Genomic DNA, 22,470 nt, shown 5'->3' on the forward strand with positions numbered 1-22,470 from the left:
TGATAACCTCTCTTGATATGCATACATCTTGAACACCTGGGCATAATGTAATTATCTAATTGTTCCAGTCATTCTAGATGCCTAAGATTGAAAGGTGGAGGTTATCAAGCATCACATTCCTAGGCAGCAGCTATAATTGTGTGTAAATCCTGCTTCCATAATAGTCTTATCACTCCTTTTTGAGAAGTATTTTCAAAGCTATTTTTAATCACAGTTATCATTTTATTTTCACATTCCCCCTTTTTGATCATGGTTTTTTTCCCCTGGTACTGGGCACTGAACTGAGGCCTTGCACAAGCCAGGGATGTGCTGTACTACGGAGGTATGTCTCCAGCCCTTGATCATGATCTTTTTGATGAGAAGCATCAATGATCAAACCTTTGGAGTGTGTATTGATTTTTTAGAGGTCTGGTCCTTTGAAGCTAGGTAGGCTCATTCCCAGGAAGGCATGTTCTATAGAGAAAAGAAAGTGATGACCACAGATGAAGAGCTTAATACCACACTAGAGCAAGAGAGCAGAGTTAGGCAATAGCTTGATTTTTTTGTTGTTGGAGGGTTCCCAGATGATTGCCTGTTGTCATTGTGTAATCATTATTTTGGCATAAGGCATGGTTAAACAAGAGTTACAGTGGTGCCTCGGGTCACAAGCTTAATTTGTTCCACGATTCTGGAAAAGACGGCCATGTTGATGCTTGTGTGGGAAAGATGGCTCCAGTGGTGTTTGCCACCCGATGCAGAGTTCTCAAACAAAAACAAAATTTTGCCAAATGCTTCTGTAGGCAAACCAAACTATTCACAAACAAATCTGTTTGCAAACTGAGGCACCACTGTGTACGCTGTGTCATGATCTTATAGAAAATATAGACAAAAAAAAGAACAGCAAGTATTGACAGTAGCATTATTAGTAAGGATTTTAACTAGTTAGAGTCTGATCCAAACCAATCTTTTAAATAAGTCTCTTAACTAGCTGTAGGATCACTTGAGGCATCTGTTTGTTTCTTTATACGATTAACTAGGTGGATGATTATTTCACAATCGATCAATTATAGTGGCACAACATTCTGTTTGAGCAATAGCACATATGCCCCTTTGGGAGGCAGTGATAATATCCAGGTCCAGTGCCATGTGGTTTTGTAAGACTGCTTTTTTTTCTAAACCAGGGACATTTTGGTATTTACCAAAGTGAATGCTGGGCTACCTGTCATTTAAGACTTGTTGGATTGATTTAGTTAATGCTTCCACATGGGCAATTACATTTTTCATTCTTAAGAAGGAGTGAACAGAAAATAAATGATCACACCCTTGAAACACTGATCTAACCCTTCTATCATTTAAAGCCAAAAGCTAGTGGGGGCCATATCAAGGGTGGGTCAAACATGCCTCAATGCCCAGCGAAAGTCAAAGTATAATATCCTATCCAACTTGGGAGAAGCCCAGATTCATAGGACCATCTAATTCACCCAATAAACCCCTTGGTCATTTTTCCCAATTAGTTTTGAACCAGAGGTTTTCTAAGTTATTGTAGAGGTTCAGGGCCTGGAAGGGGAGGCAATACCAAAGGTGGCAAGTATTACTTCATTAATTCACTTTAGTATGATTACATTGTTCCCAGTATATAGGAACCTGAGGATTTAAGTGTCTATAATTAGGAGTAAGCCACATAAATCCATCCTTTATTTGGGGAAAAGTTTCATCTAAGTAGTAGGCAAAATCATTCTTGGGTTTTTGTTCAACCCTTTTTGTTCTAGTGGGCTTAAGGGGAGGCAAGGTTTCTCCTATATCAATCAGGGCCCACCACCCTCCTCCTTACCTAGGGGACTGAACCCAGGGAGTGCCAAGCTACATCCCCACCTTTTAAATTTTTAAATCTTGAGACAGGGCCTAAGTTACACATGCTGGCTTTAAGCTTGCTATCCTCTTGCCTCAGCCTCTTGAGTAGTTGGGATCATAGTCCTCTGCCACAATGCCTGGCTTTATTCCCAATTATCAAACCTATCTCTGTGGAGAATTTTTCATAAGCATTGGGAAAATTGCCTCTAATTTCTCAGAGCAACTCTACTGAAGGTCCATATTGAAAGATGTGAGGGGAGTGTTGTAGTTACTTTCTTTGTCACTTAGACATAATACCAGACATCTACAACCTAAAGGAAAGGTTTATTTTGGCTGGCGTTTACAGTCCATGAATGGGTGGTTCCAAGGCAGGTGGAGCAGCACAGTGGCATGGTAGAGGAGAAGCTGCTCATGTCCTGAAAAAGGGGAATCAGGAAGACAATGAAGGGAGGGGGCTGTGGGGAGATAAACCCTTCCAGGCCACACCCCCACTGACCCACCTCTTCTGACCAGACCCAAGCTCCTAACCTCAAGTCATCTGTAAACCCATTAGTAGACTAATCCATTGATGATTATCTTGCCTCCACATTCCACTGACCTCACCAATACCCCACCTATGGGTGCCTGAGGCTTTAGGGGGACATCCAGATATAAGTCATAGCAGTGAGACTATTAAAGCTCTTCTGTTAGTGCTGAGGTATCCACCATAAAATTTTAAAGTCCCTCTTAAAAATGACAAGGGTTTTTTGTTGTTGCTGTTGTTGGTATGACAATGAACACATTTTGATTTTTATTTAAAGACTTGTGAGTTGAACAAACTGGATTTGAGAATCCATTATTTTATTTTATTTTAAGAATCCATAATTTTAGTAGCTTTTTCTTTAGGTATTTGAGCAACCATTTGAGACAGTTGTTCAGTTAGTGTAGTGAATTCATGAGGCTTCTTTTAGTCCAAGTCAAGGAAAGTTATTTAACTAAGACCTTAAATTATCTTGAAGACAGGCTAAGAAGGTCAAATTAATTAATAGGCTAGTAGTTTCATGACAGAATTTTGAAAGAAAGTTGTCTCAAACCAGAAGTAATAATCATTAATGGATTCATCTGGTTTTTTGTTTTGGGTTTTTGTTTGTTTGTTTTTGGTTTTGCTTTTTGGACAAGGTCTCACTACGGAGTTCAGGCTGGCCTTGAACTCACTATGTAGCTCAGGCTGGCCTCAAACTCATGGCGATCCTCCTGCCTCAGCCTCCAGAGTGCTGAGATTACAGGCATACACCATCAGGCCTGGTGAGATTCATCTGTTTGCTAAAAGCACCATTTGATAATGTACTAGTCAAAGCATTTAGAAATACCATAGGAATTTGTTTATGGAAATATGGAGGTGTTTTGAGTCTCCTCCTGAGCTCTCATATCCACTTTAGAAAAATTCATTTCAATTAAGTTTTGTGATTCATTCGCAGCCATGACATCACCCAAAATTATGTGGATTAATTGATACTAATCTGAAAAATGAAGCTCATGAGTTTTGGTTAAGAAACCAAAATTTTGGATAAATTTAATACTTTTTTTCTTAACATTTAGAAAATCTTCAACAAGAGCATGCAATTTAGCCTTTGTTCAATGGACATATGTAATAGGTATAGTATTTTAACCTCATTAGACCTGGTTTTAAAGGGCAGGGAGTTACAATTGGTAGGGATTCATAATGAGGTTTTGACAGGTTTTCATTTTAGTATTGTAAAAAAGGAAAAGTCAGAGAAAGATAGCAAAGAGGAAAAGAACAAAGTAGGCAGGAGCAAATTAAAGAGGAAGAGGAAGTAAAAGGCAGTAAAGAAAAAGTGTTTTTAAAAACTTCAGAGGATTTTTATAATTTGGATTCTTTGAGACACTGTGAATTTTTCTCACTAAGGAAAGTGTTACGCCAAGCAAGCCAGGAAATCACCAAACACCGGGACAAAGACAGAGTTAAAAACTGAAAGGAGTTTATTTATGCTCGTGGACTCCACCCTCTAGGAGAAGTGAAGCCCAGAAGCAGGGGACAGCACAGCTTTTATAGATAACTCAAACAAAGAAGCTCAGGGAGATGTCAGCATGTCCTTTAACCAGCTGCAAATTATCTTTCACAGCCCAGCTATCTTGTCAAGATAGGACATTCTATGGCTACAGGGTTTGGCGGTTACAGGGAGGCACAAGGCACCATCTGTTTCCAGCGAGCATAAAGCATATCTACAGAAGCAGAGCAAGCAGTTAGAAGGATGGTTACAAAAATGCATCTTTAGGAGAATTCCAGCACTCTGTAAGGGGAGGGGTATGAGGGGAGTTTACTCACAGGCCAAGACGGTGTTGCTTAGGTTCACTTTTGGTCTCACAGAAAGCAATAGAGGAATTATTATTACTGGTAGTGGCCTGACAGTACTGATTAAGTATCCCTTTCAATTATGTTTAGCTTTGTAACCTTTGTTCTAATAGAGCATACAAATAAACCAATTTGAAATACTGAAAAACCCATATATAGGCCAATATAATTTAAAATTATTATGATAAATTTTAGTCCATCATGACTTTTAACCATAAAATAAGTCAGAGCTCCAGATGATGGGTGCCTTCCAGCCCTGTTCATGGAGAAAGCACTTCCCATAATTACATGTATGTATTCACAGTGAAAATTTTTGTTCCCAAAATGTGCATATTCATCTAAATGAGAGATGTCATGTCTAAGCAGCCAAGAGTGGAACAGTGCTCAAGTAGAGGATTAGAACCTCCGCCAAAGAGAGATTTGGAAACTGAGAGGACTCATGACCCCAAACCATGGAGAAGATGATAGAATACAAAAGGGCTCCTTACCTCATGTTCACAGCAGCACAGGAGGTAGAGATCACTTTAGATCCCATAACGAACAACTTAAAATATCAATCAATCCAGAATCATAAATTGAAAAGTAAGAATTGTAGGAACCAGCCTATGAGCTCAAAGCTGACCAAGGGGTTATGAAGACGAAAAGTAAAGTGACACAGAATCAGGTTAAAATGTGGAGGGCCAGGGGGCTCTTTTCCTCAGTGGACAAAGGCCCCAAGTGGCTGGTGCACTTAGGCTTTATTCTCTCAGACATGAGAGGAAGCAATTAGAGTTACACAGGATTCATTGGTCTTCCACCTTCCATGGTACTTGTCTAGGTAAACAATAGAATCTCAGTTGTTTTTATTTTTCCCTGCAGCAAATCAACACACTTGCATCCTGCTTTTCTTCTTAGTGCTCCCAGAGAGGGCCAATTAGGCCTCAAATCTGGTGTCCCACATTTCCTCTTTTTTATTTTACAATAACAGCAGTTGAGTATCAATCACTGTTGTTTATCCCTAGGGGAAGTATTCTATCTAGGTGTAAGTATTCTATCTTTTGTTTTGAGGTCTGGCCTTTTACAACTATACCTCCACCCCCCAGTTGTAATATATCTGCACTAGCTCTTTTCAAGGGCCTAGCCCAATCTGACTGCTCATACTATGACCAAATTAACTGTCCTCCCCTCTGCAGAGGTAGCCCTTAACTGCCAAGAGGGAGTAATGGGCACAGGCCACTCTTAACTATTTTCTGTTGAAGAAGGGTGTAGTTGTGATCAGCAATCAGAGGGTTTATTTAAAAGATCCTCAATAGATGCCAGGTATTCTCATCTTGAGTAGGTGCTAATGTTGAACAAGTCTTTCTGCCTCCTGAGCAGTTTTCTTCAGTTGCCATCTGAGGGAAGACTCACTGTGGAGGAGAGCGGAGTCAAGTTCCTTCATGGACATGTCACGGGGAGTGTGGGACTGCATAACCTTTGTTCCTTTTTCTTCAGCCCCATTGTGATTAAAATGTGAGTTAATGGATGGAGATGCTTGTTAGTCTAGGGACGCTAGATAGGGATCTGTAACAGACCTAGAGTCCCAGAGTAAACTACTCAACTCTTTGTTTACCCGGAACCGATATTCCAGGCACCACAATTGTTAGAACAAGCTGCAGATGTCTGCTGACCATCAATATGTGACAGTCGACCACTAACCTTTGTCCCCTTTTCTTTAATATGTTAACTTCCCCCTCAACCCCCTATAAAAACAGCCTCGGATTCTGAGCCAGTTGCCTCTCTAAGCTATTTTGCTTTGGGAGTGCCATCTGGACAGACTAATAAAGGTCTGTTTTCCAACTTGTCCGGGGTGTTCCTTCCCGGGTGTTCTTCGCTGTAGTCAGCTCCTTGGAGCGTTTGGTGAGGCTCTTGGTCTTGCATTCTGAAGGCACCGCTGGGATCCCTGGGTGTGCTTCACTAGTCAGCTCCTCGGAGCCTTTGGTAAGGCTCTTGGTCTTACATTCTGAAGGCACCGCTGGGATCCCTGGGTGTGCTTCGCTAGTCAGCTCCTCGGAGCGTTTGGTAAGGCCCTGGGTCTTACAGGGAGGACTTCTTCATGATCATATGCTGTTAGAGGGTACCCACACTTTCTGTCCATTTCCTGCAATGACACAAACAAATCCCTGCCCCAATGCCAGCAAAGTAACCAGTCCCTCCCATTTTCCCATCCCTAGGAACTGCCATAACACTTATACTTTCTCCTTTTTTCTCAAGCTTTCATGTTTTTGACCAATGTAATTCAAGGTTAGAGGCAGGAACAGAAAAAGTAAAACAAGGTCAGTCTTATGGACCTAGGATTGCTTTCTTACTATTCCCTTAAATCAATAACTATCCTAGGCCAGTCCTGAGAAACTGCAGCAAGAGAGGGAAGCTCAGACAGCAGAGCACTCACAGGGCAAACGCCTGCATCAATAGCCCTCAAATCCTGAAGCAGACTATAAACCTTTTATCTGTAGTCACTTGGATTTTAAAGTGTCCCTTTTTTCTGTTCTCAGATTGCTACTTTTTAAGTTTAACTGGCTGCCCACAGACAGTAACCTTAAAGCAATGTTAACAGAGTAGAGAGAAGAGCAAATTAACCCTATAATTACAATTCAAGAATTTGCAATGCACAAGAAATGTTTTAAGCACACCAATTAAACCTCAACTCAAATTGGAAACCAAAAGTACATTCATAGCCTCCCTATGCAGGATGCATTTAGCCCCAGGCTGGGGCTGTATTGGCCTTGAGGCTTTCAAAGCCAAGAAAAGGAAACCTTGGGGTCGGCCTATGTTTCCTTTTGAATCACTCATTTCGGCCTGGCCTCTGTTGCTTGTTGGGCCTGGGACCAGGTCCGTATTCCATTTCCCATCAGTGGGGTGCTGTCTTTATGATATTTAGAGTGACACTGATTAGCCCAGTGATTTTCCTCCTCACATCTAGGGCAAAGGCTACATGCTTGCCCTTCTGGGAGAGGAACAGTTGCACCTTTATTGTCCGTGGGTGAGTACATTGTTTATGAACATTATTTACCATAATTAAAACATTGTGCTTTTGAATAAGACTGATCCTGCTCGATTAAACTAAGATGTCCAAAGGGCTCCCCATTGAGTGCAGCCTGTCTAATTCTTGATAAGGAGACTCTACTTTTGTATCACTCTTGTTTTCATCTCCCCTCAAGGGTGTGCTACCTGTGAGATGTTCTCTTACAGTTAAAGGACAAAGAACCACATGGACCAAGCTCCAAGTGGAGAAAGTTTCAGGAGATATAATGGAGCCCTGGCCATGGGCCCACTCCAAACCTTCTCCCACTTGATCCCAACTTTCCACATTAAACATGCCAGTTTGAGAAAACCAAGGGGTATGTTTGATAACATACTGACTTAAGAGCCAGATTGGAACAATTGTAATTTCTAATAAAGGGACATAATGTTGTGCTTTGATCATTTCCTTTTTTTTGGTACTGGGGATCGAACTCGGGTCTTTGTGCTTGTGCAGCAAGCGGTGAAACCACTGAGCTAAATCTCCAGCCCCCATTGTGCTTTGATCAATGAATTCTGCCCCATAACCCTGGCTAAGAAAAAGTTTTCCATGTACATTTATCCTCCATGGAACTCCCCATTTACTCTTCCCTGTCAGGTCCTGGTTCCCTGAACTGGGGGGCAAATGAGAATGAAAGACAAAAGACACCAAAACTTTTTCATGCATGCGTACTCTCCCAACTCTACGTCAAATGTACCCATCTGAGGAAACCAAGGATTATATTTGATAACATCTTGCAACATATGAGAAATCAACTGGGTACTAACTTGAGCACCAGACTGGTGCAACGGAATTTCCAACAAAGGGATATAACACTGTAATTCAATTGACTAACTCTGTCCCATTACCCTGGATGACTCTACTGCACATATTCATGTTACTTTTTCTTTTGCTTTTGTCATTTTCTATTGCTGGCCTGAACTTCTTCGCTGCAGAAGTCCCTGTCACTGACTCACTACACTTTTCCCCTACGCAGAGTTCCTTGATCAAGTCTCTCTTTGAGTGCCACCTGTGGGAACCAACCTACAAGCTGGAACATGATCAGGAGGTGATGAGGATGAAAAGTAGAGGGGCCCCTAGTCCTCCGCATTTTAACTTGACTCTGTGTCTCTTTACTTTTCATCTTCATCACCCTTTGATCAGGTGTGAGCTCGTAGGCCGGTTCCTACAAAAAAAGATTTTATTTGGGGAGTTAGTGCAGTTCAGGAAACATGGGTTCATAGTAGATACAGTTTTGAATCTGTTCTGAGGAGGGCAGGAAAAGTGGGAATTTATATGAGATACTGAATATTGAGAAGGAATAGGGGGTACATGACTGATACAAGATAAAGAAAAGAATGTATAGGGCCGGGGATTTAGCTCAGTGGTGCTGCCACCTGCCTCACAAGCGCAAGGTCCTGAGTTCAATCCCTGGTCCCCCCCCCCAAAATAAATAAAAAGAATGTATAAATAGAAATAGAAATAAGTAGAAATGTCTGTGTATGAAAATGTCAGAGGGAAACCCATCAATTTTTACAATTAATATGCATGAATAAATTATAGAATTTGTACAATTAATATGCACAAATAAATAATAAGAAAAAGAGTAGAAATGTTCATAAAACAAGAATCTGCTAATATCTTGATAGTCATCTTAAACCCTTGGGCATAATACAATTGTCCATTCTTCTGGTCCTTCCAGATGCCCCTGATCAAGGGTGGAGGTGATCAAAGGTCATATTTCTAGGGAGCTGGAACTGTATGTAAGTCCTACTTCCACAGTGACCTCCTGACTCCATTTTGATAAGTATTTTCAATGTTTCTTTCATTGTAGTTTTCCTTTTATTTTCACAGCAGTTCATTGTTTCAGAAGAAATTTTCTCAGTAGATTTGTGTGTGCGTGTAATTTTAAAATACAATTTGCTTTGCTTTTGTTAATTACATTATACCAAGGAACAATAACAAAACCCATTCTGAATCCCACAAGCACAACCACAGAAAAGATCTCTAACATTACTGAAAGTTGACAAGTTTTTTGAACAAAGCATCATGATTTGAGATTCAGAATTCACTTATCCTGGTCTTTATCTTTGCTCTTTACTAGCTGTGGCTTTGGCTAACTCACATAGTCTCTTTCTGTGCTCACGTTCCTTCTTTCACTTACAAAATCAGGTTAACAGGACAAGCCTCACTCTGAAAACAGTTTCCTGCTTGTTGACTATTTTAATGCCCTTTAGTACTGAGATTTTTTTCTTCACTGGTGGTGAATGGAGCTGCAAATATTGTATATTTGATGTTTTTGACAAAAGGAAACTATGTAAAGAACATTTTTAATGAATCCCAATTCACAAGAAATACACATTTCTGATAATAGTGTAGATATTTAGATATCTGTCTATAAATACCCTTCTGGGAAAATAAAATCTTAAATCTCAGGACCCTCAAAGGAAAGGCAGATTAACTCTTGGTACATATGCCATTCTTACTGTGTCTCCTTTGGTTCTGATGAACTCTATCAGGCTTCTTGCTCCCAAACTTTTCAGTGTTTGTAGAAAACAAGTCATAGGAGAGGGAACTATTTTTCAAGCCAAAAGAGTTATGTAATCTTCTTAAAGCTCATGAGCACTCATGGGAATGTCCCTAACCGTGTACTGTCAGAATGACTACTCATTTAGCTCAGTAGTTTCACTGCCTGTTGCGTAAGCACAAGGACCTGAGTTCAATCCCTGGTACCAAAAAAAACAACAAAAAAAATGACTACCCAATGGCCCTCAATCTTCACCAAACACCAATCTGTGTCCTCTGAAGCTTATAAGGTATCCCACACATAAAAAAATGACTATTGTACTGGTACCCTATTGGTGTTTGTGCACAGCTGCTCTAATCTGTTTCCATAACAACCCTAAGAATATTTTACATATGAAGAAACTTAATATTAGAGAAGTTTAAGAATCTTCTTCCTCATGACCATATAGCTGTAAAGTGACAGAACCAAGAGTCAGATTCAGGCCTGTATGAATCCATGCTCATTTTCCTGAGATAATACATAAAAAGTACTCAAAATAGTTCCAGGTAAGTGTTGGCTTTTTTTTTTTTGTACTGGGAATTGAAATCAAGGCCTTTGCACTGAATTATGTCACCAGAACTTTTTTAGTTTGAGATAAGGTCTTGCTAAGTCACTGAGTTGCCCAGGCTGGGTTCACACTTGCTATTCTCCTGCCTTAGCTTCCCAGAGTGCTAGGATTACAGGGGTATGCCACCACACCCAGCTAGTGTTGGGTATTTTTCAAATCAATACTATATTACAATATCTCTCAAAAGAGTGTTTTTATCTTTTGACAGTGACTCTCATGTGGCTGGAACAAATGTGGAGACAATACTTGAAAATGATACTATTCTGAGATCCCATTTATCAGGAACTTGAGAACAGGTACTGTTTAGGTTGTAGGTAAATAATATTCTTTTCCACTTTAAAAAGGGGGTTTCAAAAGTTATTTGAAAGTATATCTTCCCCCTACCATTTGCCCTTCCTCTGACCTTTCTGTTGCTGACATTTTCTCGAAGACACTGGTGGGCACTAGGCCAGCCATTGTAGGCTTGTCTCTTTAGCCTTGTGAAGTCATGATTATGTCTTGTGACTGGATGGTGTGTGCATCTCATACATTCAACATGGGCACAAAGTTATGAATAAAGCATGGTTGTTCTTCATTTGCTTGGGGGAGATATGAGAAACCATGTGAGTCCTCCTTATAGCTTCAAAAGAAATACATTGACTTATGAGCTACTCTGCATAAAATCCCATTTGCTTTCTAACTAACCTTCTAATACTGTTGGATTTTCTAAAAGAAAATAGAAAATACTCATATATCTTCTACATAAATGCGGTATCGCCAGCAGTTGCACTGTTAATACTGTGGAGTTCCTGCCAAACTATACTTGATTTACTGCCAAGTATAGATAGCAGCCGAAGTTCAAATACATGTGAAAGTTCTTTTAGTGCTTTATTTTTATGTTAAATTCAGCTCACATTCTAGTGGATAAAAATAAGTGGCTGAGGATGTTGGAGGAAACTTCAGGAAATGATAAGCAAGTGAGAAAGAAATGTGAGAAAGAAGATACAGAGAAAGAAACTTTCCAGCCTCCCTTCTACCACTTGGGAAATCCTGAATATGTTCACAAAAAATTACGTGATTTATAATTTGGAAGAATATGCTTCCTGGTTGAACTGAGACAGTTCCAGTTTGTTTCTGTTGCTCTAGTCAGAGTGTTAATTTGCTTGTTTCATTATCAAAAAAGTGTAGCTTTATACAAAAAAATGAAATAAAACAAAAAAGTGTAGCTTTGGACAAGAGGTTACAGTTTCACCTTATTTATAATCTAATTCTCAAAATTCTGGCTTCATATAAATGTAGTATTTTTTTAAATTACACTTTAGCAACTCATATTTTTCATTTACGTCTAAACTTCTTCACATATAGGTGACTGAAGAAATACTCTTTTTTTTTTTGGTACCGTGAAGAAATATTCTTGACATTTGGTCTATTGTACTATATAAGTACACTGTTTCCTTGTAAATTTTTGTCTGGATGAGCTATCCATTGTTAAAAGTGAGAAACAGAATCCCCATTATTGTATTGCTATTTCTGCATCAGTTCTATTAATATTCACTTTATAAATTTAGGCACTTCAAGGTTAGTTCCATATATATTTATAATTTTTACATCTTCATGATAAATGGATTCATTTGTCATTTATAGTGTCTGTATCTCTTCTGACAGATTTGGACTGAAAGTATATTTCGTCTAATATACGTATAGCCACTCTGGCTCTTTTGTGGTTATCATTTAGATAAAGTATCTTTTCATTCCTTTAGTTTCAGCCATGTATGTCATGGCTTTTGTAAGCCACATATTATTGGATCTTTTTTTAAAAGCCATTCATCCCTTCTGTGTCTTTTGATCGAATAATTTAATCCATTTATACTTCAGGTAGTTATTTATGGATAAGGACTTACTTTTTGCCATTTTGTTAATTTTTTCTGACTGCTTTATAGTTCTTTTTTTTCCCTCTTCTTTGCTAATTTGGTGATTTTTTTTTTTTAGTGGTATGCTTTGATGTCTTTCTTTCAATTTTTTGCATATCTACTAGAAGTTTTTTCTCTGTGGTACCAGAGACTTAAAACATTTTGTTCTTCTCACACATCTCATTTAGTTTCCTGAGAATAAGTATTTTGATTTAGTTTTCAGACAGTTCATAGATCTCTATTTTTTAAGTGTCAGTTATTGAGTTTTATCAGTTCCCTTTGGTGGTATCACGTTTGCCTGATTTTTAGTGATCTGTGTTGCCATGTAGTGATGTCTGTGAATTTGAATTACTAAGACCTCTTTCAGTCTTCACAGCCTGGTGTAGGCGGGTAAAGACCTTCTCTTTTTTGAGTCCTCAGTCTGATGTTGCCTCTGGGATTATAGTCAACCAGAGTAGGAGCTAGGTCTTGGGGCTGCTTCTGGTCCACTGTAGGACCTACAACTATGTGCTCAAGTGAGTGTGGATTCTGTGTGGTACCTTGGTAGACAGGACTGCTTCTAGGATCTTGGTCAGTAGGGCTGCCACTTGGACAAGGTCTGCTTCCAGGTCCACAAGTGGGATCACAGACAGTGAGTCTGCACTGTGTGAGGAAAGTGTCGTGGACCCCACCTGACCTCTGTGGACAGCAGCTGAGTGCCTGGGTTTGTCTACGGTGCAGCACAACGAACTGGCCTGGGGCTGCAGACCAAGTGGGTGTGTGGGGGCGGTTGCCAAGCGAACCGTCCTGCAAGCCGTCCTGCCCCGGCATTTGTCTTAATAAAGCACTGCAGGGAAAAAAAGAAAGAAAGTGAGTCTGAAACCAGATATGTGGATGATGTGGCTCCTGCTGGGTCTCCAGAAGGGCTTCCAGGTCACTGACCCCAGACTATGCTGAACAGAGCTAGAATCAACTGGAGAATGTCTTTCAGGCTACACTCCTGGAACTGAGGTCTGCAGACCTGTAACCAGGAGACCAGGACTCAGTGGGTCCCTGGCAGACAAGACTACTCCCAGAGCACAGCTGCAAAGAGCTGGGTCCAGGTCATGGGCCACTACAGGGTCCACAGCCAAGACCAAGGTCAGCAGTCCAGTTACCTGAAGCACAGAAGGGTGTGACTGCTTCTGGGTCCCTTAGTGGATGGTGTTAGAGGAAATATCAAGACCAAATATTGTAGCCAAATCCATATAGGGACAAGACTATTTCCATGTCTGTAACCAGGACCATGGTCAGCAAGCCTGCTGGGCCTGTATTCTGAAGACAGCTCTATTTGGTCTTCACTGAGGTTTTACAAGCTCCTGTTTGGATCCCAGAGTACTAACAAAGGCGCTATTGTCCATGGATGACAGTCCAATAATTGTGTGGGAATACAGTCAAATATTCCACCCTCTTGCTGGTGGCACTCCCCACTAAAGAACCAACTTTGTATTTCATTTTCTCCACTGTTTTTCTTTTCTGTCTCATCCATTTCATTATTTCTTCTGCTGCTTTCTTTGGATTTAGTTGTACTTCTTTCCAGTACCTTAAAGCAGAAAGTTATTGGTTTGAGATTTTTTCAAATGTAGGCATTTACAGCTATAAATTTCCCTCAAAGCACTTGCTTACCTATATCTCGTAAATTCATATATTTTTAGGCTCTTTTACAGAAGTTTCGGTTGCCTAATTTTTGTCTTGTGTATGAGTCCTGTTTCTTTATATGTCTTATAGATTTTATGGTTGAAAACTCAACACTCGAGATTATATATTATAGCAGTTCTCAGTACTGATTTGTCTCCATTCTCTAGGGCTTGTTTTTATTGCTGTGTGCTACTCATTAAGTTTAGGATGTCGCTAAAATAGTTTAGTGAAGTGTGTTTTCCCCACATTGTGAAGTATCTGCTGTTGCTCTTTGGAGGGTGTAATCTTAACCATCGAGCACAGTAACCCTGGGTTGACAGTGGCTTTAGCAGGACTGTCTTTGATTGTCTCGGTCCCTAATTTCTGTTAAGTCTTCTACCTCTGTTAGTTTTATATGCAGCTGTTAATTTCCTCTAATTGTTGACTTATTATAATTCTATTGTGTTCCACAATGCCCCGAGACACAAGCTATTCTACAGTCCAATTTAGATCATTTTCAGTTGTTTTTACACAAAAGCCTTTAGAGTTTTTAGTGACCCCAGGAGGGCTCTTAGTTATCTCTTTTCCTGGTTTTCACTAATAAATTAACTGGCCTACAGTTTGGCTTGCTGTTCTCCCAGAGCTAACAGTCTCTATTTTAATTGGTTACCATAAGAATCTCTGTTGATTTTAAGAACTTGAATGTCCCACTCTGTTTCCAAGCAAAGTTCCCTTAAAGAGAGCTTATAGCTCTGTGTTCTTTGTTCACCTCCTAGGAAAAATCTCTGAGCCTCTGAACTGGATATGGGGATGGAAATACTGGGCTGGCTAGAATGACATCCCTGTTATATGGATCAGGGTTCAGGGTGGAGTTGAAGTCTGGAAGTTTGCAGGTCTCTAAATGTTTTGTTTTGTTTTTTGAGACAGGTTCTCACTATGTAGTTCAGGCTGGCCTTGAACTCACTATGTAACCCAGGCTGGCCTCCAACTCACAGCAATCCTCCTGTCTCTGCCTCCTGAGTGCTGGGACTGTAGGCATGTGCCACCATGCCCAGCTACCTAAATGGAACTTCTACCCTAAGAGCAAGATTGGGCAAGAGCAATCAGAGCCCAATATTCTTTGACTTTCAATTTTTTTTCTTAAGTTCTTTTATTGGTACATTTTAAGTATACAATTCGTTTACATTTATCATTGGGTGTTTGTCCCTGTATATGATGTATCTTGGTTCTTATTTTTTTCCCCATTACCTGTGCACCCTTCACTCCTCCACTCTTCCCTATGTACATAGACATCATTTCAATTTTTCTTTCTTTTCTCATAATTTTTCCTTTCCCTTCTTTCCTTTCCCCTCCCCCTCCCTTCACCCCTACATTTTTGGACCTTTTTTCCTATTTCAAATTATCAATTATTCATTTTAATCATTTTGACCCTTATTTATACTATCAGTTTCTCACACTAGAGAAACTATTTGGTATTTACACATGTGTGTCCTATTTATTTCACTTAAGAGTATGGCCTCAGTATGCATCCATTTAGCTATAAATGACTCTAGTTTTTTGTTCTTTATGGCTGAGTAGTACTCCATTTTATAAAAAAGCCACATCTTCTTTATCCAGTTTCCAGTTGATGGACAACCCAATATTCTTGACCTGCCATCCTTGGAGAAGAGTCTCTGCACTATGAATGGGAGACATGTGGAAGAAGGAAATCCTCCTGTATCCTGGCCACATTTGCCAAGAGTTTACCCTCTGCAACTTAAAACTGAAAGGAAGAGGCTTGAGAAATGCTGGTTTCCTTCTCCTCATGGTGAGATACTGCATCTCTTGACTGGTAGCTGAGCCAGGCTAGAGAAAGCTTCATTTTCCTGGCCACACCCGCCCAGAGTGTGGGTTTCTTTATACTTTGCTAGAGGGAGTAGGGAGGGAGGAGTTATAGTTCAAGCATTACAGGCTCCTTTTAACCAACATTTAATGGATTTTTGGAATACGTATTTTTTTCTTGTTACAGTACGTAACACAATTTTCAGAAACTTTAAAATGATTGTTTTAAAAATAATGTTGAGCAGGGCCAGGGATTTAGCTCAGTGGCACAGCACCTGCTTGGCAAGTGGGAGGTCCTGAGTTCGATCCCTGTTACCAAACAAATATATATTATTGAGCAGTTATGGATGTTTCACTGATCCATGAAGCTCCCTCATACTGCCATTCTGGAAGTGGAACTCTGTTTTATTTTAAATAGTTAGAATAAGGGGTTGACAAACTTTCAGTTAAAGCTGTTTTAGCTTTTTGGGGACATCTGATCTCTTCCAGTTACTCAATTCTGCAATTTTAGCCTGAAGGCAGCCATGGACAATACATAAATAAATGAGCAGGGCTGTGTTCCAGTACAAAAATAGATAGCTAGGTTGGTTAATGGGTCATAGATTGCCAATCCCTGCTTTAAATCAATAGAACAAAATATAGGTATAAATGTTGATTATAACGACATAATTATCACTTTTGCACAAAGAAAACACAATGAACCAGACATGTTGGTTCATGCCTGTAATCCCAGCTACTCCAGTGGCTGAGGGAAGAGGACCACAAGTTCAAGTCTGCCTGAGTAACTTAATGAGACCCTGTGTCAAAGTTAAAGAGCTGGGATGTAACTCGGCACTCCTTGGGTTCAATCCCCGGTACTTCAAAAGAAACAAACAAATACAAAATGAATAAATATTATATAATAATTTTCTATTACAGAAGTATTTATTTTATTGTTCATCCAAACATCATTGGTCCATCAATAGAACACAGATGTATGCATTAATAATGAAATTTAATCTTCTTTAATATGTTGTTGCTTGTCAGATAAATAGAATCCATAATTTTACCTGTTTCTTATTGTCATAATGAAGGTATATTTATAAAGGTGGAAGGATAAGACAGTATATTATTTAATAGTTTGTTACAGTAAATTATTTATTTATTTTTGTTTTTGTTTTTGGAGACAGAGTTTTGCTATGTAGTTCAGGCTGATCTTGAACTCACTATGTAGCCAAGGCTGGCCTCAAACTCACAACAATCCTCATGCCTTAGCATCCCAAGAGTTGGGATTACAGGTATGCACCAGCACACCCAGCTGTTACCTTAATTTATAACCTTTAAGTATTTATGTATTTGATATGTGGGCCTCAGTTTGTACATTCAACCATGTTTGTAGCAGGCTTACATTTGACGACAATATCAAATAAGAAATCATACATTACATTATATTTCACTACATTATAGTGATTTGACTGAACATGTCTTTTTAATCAGGAACCACAGACACTAAAAGAAAGAGAACATTTTTAAGGAAGTGAAAGAATAAATGCCAACCAGAATTCTATGTCTAGCAAGAATATCTTTCATGAACAAAGGCAAATAGAAGACCTTTCAGATGAAGTTAGTTGAAAAAACTTTGCTATGAGTAGACTTACTCTATAAGAAATGCTCAAAGAAGTTCTTCAGGATTAAGAAAAGTGATGAAAGAGAGAAAATGCACTGTGATAAAGAACTTGTGCAGTTCAATAGTAAAGGAAATGTTAAAGGAGAGAAACGTTCAAACAGATATTTTACAAAAGAAGAGATACAAATTTCCAGTAAGCAAAATGAAAAGTAATCATATCAGTAGTCATGAGGGAAATGCAAATTAAAACCATAATAAGATACCAGCAACTGAGGATGTGGAACAACTGAAACTCTTGATAAGAATGTAAATCTTTACAAAACTTTTTAAAAAAGTACACATACTCAAACTATAAGTTCTAGACAATGTACTCCTAGGTATATCCCTAAGAAAAATGAAAATACATCCACACAAAGACTTGTAGACAAGTGTTCAGAGCAACTTTATCTGGAATACCCAGAAACTGGAAATACTCAAATGTCCATCAACAGTTGAAAACAATATGGTCCATATTTAGATGCTAATCAGCAATTTTACAAAGCTACTGAGATATGTAAAACAACATGGGTAAATCATAAAATCATTACGCTGAGTTCAAGGAGAAAGGCAGGGCTGGAGACACAGCTCAGTTGGAGAGCACTTTTCTGTCATATGCAAGTTCCTGGGTCAATCCCCAGTACTGTAAAAGAAAAAAAAAAACAGGCAGAAAAGATTTTATTTTTATGAGTGTATTTGTGTACAATTCTAGAGCATACAAATTAATCTATAGTAATAGAAAGCAAGTTGATGGTTGCCTGAACAAGCAGATGGCCGGGAGGAACATCTTGACAGGTAGGAAAATGCACCCTGTCTGGACCATAGAGATATCTTCGCACCTGTTACATATATCTAAACTGATTTAATTGTGAACTTTAAATATATGTATCTTATTATACACAAATTATACTTCCTCATCAAATTAAAAGACCTACCTCTGCAGTCAACAAAACTCAGTATTCCTTTATGATAAAACTGGCACAAATTAAATATAGAAGAATTATATCTATACATAATAATGGCTATATACGGCAAAACTGCACCCAATATCTTACTGAACGGGGAATAACTAAAAGCCTTTTGTCTAAGTCCTGGAATAAGACAAGGATTTTCACTCTTACCACTCTTATCCAAATAGTTCTGGAAATTTTAGCCAGAAATGTTAAGCAAGAAAGAAAAATAAAAGGCATGGAATGGTAAGGGAGGAAGTCAAGTTATACTTGTTTGTGGATGACATGATTCTACATATAGACTCCAGGTAGATTCTAAGTATAGACTTTATGATTCTATGTAAAAATTCCACCAAAAAACTATCAGAACTAAAAACAAATTTAGTAAAGTTATAGGATACAAAATCATCATACAAAAATCAGCAGCATTTTATATGGTATTGATGAACTTGCTGAGAAAGAAACAATTAAAGCAATTTCATTCACATTCACAAGAAGTACAAAACAAAAAAACAACAAAATCTAGGAATAAGATTATCCAAAGAATCAAATTATGAAACATGATTAAAGAAACTTAGAAGACAAAAAAGGAAAGACCTCCCATGTTAATTTATCAAAAAAATTAATATTGTTAAAATATCCATACTATTGGACATGATTTGTAGAATCAATACAATCTCTACCAATATACCAATGACACTTTACATAGAACTAGAAAAAAACTCCTAAATGTGTATGAAGCACAAAAGACTCTAACAGCCAAAGAAATCTTGAATAAAAAGAATAAAGTTGGAAGCATCACAATATCCAATTTCAAAACATGTTTCAGAGCCATAGTAACCAAAACAATATGGTAGTGACATGAAAACAGATACATAGACCAGTGGAACAGAGTAGAGATCCCAGAAATAAACCCACACATTTGTCTACAGCCAACTGATTCTCAACAAAGGTACCAAACACATATTAGAGAAAAGACAGCCACTTCAATAAATGGTACCGGGAAAACTGAATAACTGAATATGAAGAAGATTGATACTTGATCCCTTTCATCCTATACAAAAATCAACTCAAAATGGACCAAAGACCTAAAGACCTGAAACTCTAAAACTACTAGAAAAAGAAATAGAAAGACTTCATGACATATAGGCAATGATTTTTTTGGATATGACCACCAAAGCACAGATAACGAGAGCTAAAATAGACAAATCAAATTAGATTAGACTAAGAATCTTCTGCACAGCAAAAGAAACTATCAACAGGCCAGGCATGGAGGCGCACTCCTGTAATCCCAGCACTCGAGAGGCTGAGGTAGGAGGATTGCTGCTAGTTCTAGGCCAGCCTGAATTGCACAGCAAGCTCCTGTCTCAAAAAAAGAAACCAACAACAAAGTAAAAAGACAACCTATAGTATGGCAGAAAATAATTTGCAAACTATTCATCTGAAAAAGAATTAATATGCAGAATACATAAGGGAGTCCAGAAGCTTAACAAAAATCTAATTAAAATGGGAAAATTTTCTGATAGACATTTCTGAAAAGAAGAAATACCAATGGACATTACATAATATTAAAAATGCTAAATATCATTAGCCATCAGGAGAATGCAAATCAAAACCACTGTGCTGTATCATTTTATCACAGTCAGAATGCTCATTATCAAAAAAGACAACAAGAAATGCTCGTGAGGATCGGGGATGTAGCTCAGCAGCACTGTGCCTTCCTGGAAAGTACAAGGTCCTGAGTTCAATCCCTAGTACCAGGGGAAAAAAAAATAAGTGCTTGTGAGGACATGAAGAAAAGGAAACTCATATGTTTTAGTGGGAGTGTAAATTAATATGCCATTATGGAAAATAATATAAAGGTTCTTTAAAAACTAAAAATAGATCTATCATATGATCCAGCAATTCTACTTTGGGTGTATATATAGAAGAAATGAAATCATCCTATCAAAGGGATGCTTGCACCTCCTTGTTTATTTCAGTACCATGTATAATAGCTAAGCTATGAATCAACCTAGGTAGCTATTGACAGACGAATGGATAGAGAAAATGTGGCATATATGCACAATCCAATATTATTCAGCCATTAAGGATAGAATCCTGTCATTTGCTTCAAAATTTATGAAGCTAGAAGACATTACGTTGAGTGAAATGAGGCAGACACAGAAAGATAAATACCACATGATTCTCCAAATGTACAATAGTGATTACTAGGGGAATAGAAGGGTAAGTGAGGGACCGGATATAGAGACATTAGATAAGGTTTACCAAAACACAGAAGAAATAAGTTCTAATGTTCTATAGCACAGTAAGTTGATGAAAATTCACAAGAGCCTGTTGTTTTTAATGAAGAACTAGGATAGAGGAGCTCAAAGTCTCCAGATAAAGAAATGATAAGAGGGAAATGCTAAGTGTGCTGATTTGACCAGTGCATTCTGCATGCATGTGTTGAAATATCACACTCTATTAATATATACAATGACTATATGTTAATCAAAAATTTAAAATAAAATTTAAATAACTACTATATTAAAAAAAATTTTTTTTCGGTACTGGGTATTGAACTCAGGACCTTGAGCTTGTGAGTCAAGTGCAGCACCACGGAGCCAAATCCCCAGCCCTATTTTAAAGTATTCTTAAAAGAACTAGTACATAATAAATTGTTTAAAATTACTATTAATCGTCTCTATAGAGAGGCTAGAAAAAGCTATGCCCTGTCCATTTCTTCTCCTAAATGTACTAATCAGTTAAGTACTTCTCCTATAGGTGAGGGAGAAGTAGAGAGAAGGGCCAAGAGTATTAGGCCATAATCATTATTTTAGCTGAAGTCCTCATGGAAACGTGAAACCAGAGTAATAGAAGATATTCCTCAGAATGGCTACTTGACTTAGAACACAGTATTTTCCTTTAGCACTTAGATACTTAAAATTTCAGAGAATAATTTTGTGGCAACTACCTTTAGTATAAGTGTTCTCATTTAATCAACAGAGACATTCTTTAATTTGCATTTTGATTGTATGCTTCCTCAAATTTTTATTAAAATAAGTATGAAAACTAAGTAACTAAAAAAGGTAGAAAACTTCCTCATGAATTTATTTGTATTTTTAATGTTTTCTACTTTTTTCTAGTTAATGTACTAAAGACTGCTTTCAAAGCACTCCCAAATGAACTCTACTTTTTGTATTATAGCCTCATGAGCTAAGAAGGTATCAAGGTTCTATTCAACCTAATAGCATGCTTGTCAACACTGGACTTTATTCCATGCAATACAATGCATAAACACTGTGCTAATATTATAATTAACTTTTTTCTCATTTGGAATGATGTTTTTATTGTTGATGTTTTTAAATCAAAATGCTTCTCAGTTTATTGTCACTTAGGTCATGATTTCCAATGTCACTGATTTTTTTCCCCCTTCCAAGGGTGATTTTATTTTATTGTGGTAAGAAAAAACACACAACAAAATATTAAATCTTAACCATTTTCAAGTGTACAGTTCAGATGTGTAAAGTGTATTCACATTGCTGTAAAACAAATCTCCAGAACTTTTCCATCATACAAATCTGAAGCTCTATACATAAACAAACAACAACAACAAAAAACTTCTGTTTCTCTTCCTCCCAGTTCCTGGTAACCAACTATTCTACTTTATGTTTCTGTGAATTAACTACTTTAGATATCTCGTTTAAGCAAAATCATATAATATTTGTCTTTTTGTGATCGCTTATTTAGCATAGTTTTCTACAAGTTTCATCCATGTTGTAGCATGTGACAGGATTTTCTTTCTTTTTAAGGTCCAGTGTGATTCTTACTTCATTAACTTCCGGTAAGCACCTACACTGGATTCCCATGTATAAGTTTATGTCTGTACTTGGTTATTGTTTTTCTTATGTTAGTATTTTTTATATTTTACTACTCTTTTTCTTTTGGAAATGTTAATGAAAACAATTAAAGAAAAATAGAAGACATTCTATCTTGAACATTATTAATCCTAATATTTTGCAGCTTTTAAAAATATTTTTAAAGTCATTATCTAATGAATTCACCAGTCTGGCTAAACTCCAAATTGAGTTCATTCAAATTAATTATGTTAGTAAGAGGTAGAAATATTGTGGCAACAATGTTCATTTCTGTACACTGCATGAGGCCTGATCCATTAAGAATATTTAACCAGTCCCTTACAATCATTTTTATCTT

The 22,470-nt window shown here is 37.9% G+C and overlaps 1 long non-coding RNA gene across 1 annotated transcript; it reads left to right on the forward strand.

Moving 5' to 3' along the window:
* Positions 1-10,319: 10,319 nt before the first annotated feature.
* LOC147826127 (uncharacterized) lies at positions 10,320-22,100 on the forward strand. Its single transcript, XR_015439784.1, has 3 exons — positions 10,320-10,632; positions 15,478-15,667; positions 22,068-22,100. It is a non-coding gene; the product is annotated as an uncharacterized LOC147826127 (long non-coding RNA).
* The last annotated feature ends 370 nt before the right edge of the window (positions 22,101-22,470 follow it).

This window comes from Heterocephalus glaber, unplaced genomic scaffold (assembly GCF_053883595.1).
Source record: "Heterocephalus glaber isolate CG9 unplaced genomic scaffold, H.glaber_assembly_v1.0 deba00001479, whole genome shotgun sequence".
Taxonomy (NCBI): Eukaryota; Metazoa; Chordata; class Mammalia; order Rodentia; family Bathyergidae; genus Heterocephalus; species Heterocephalus glaber.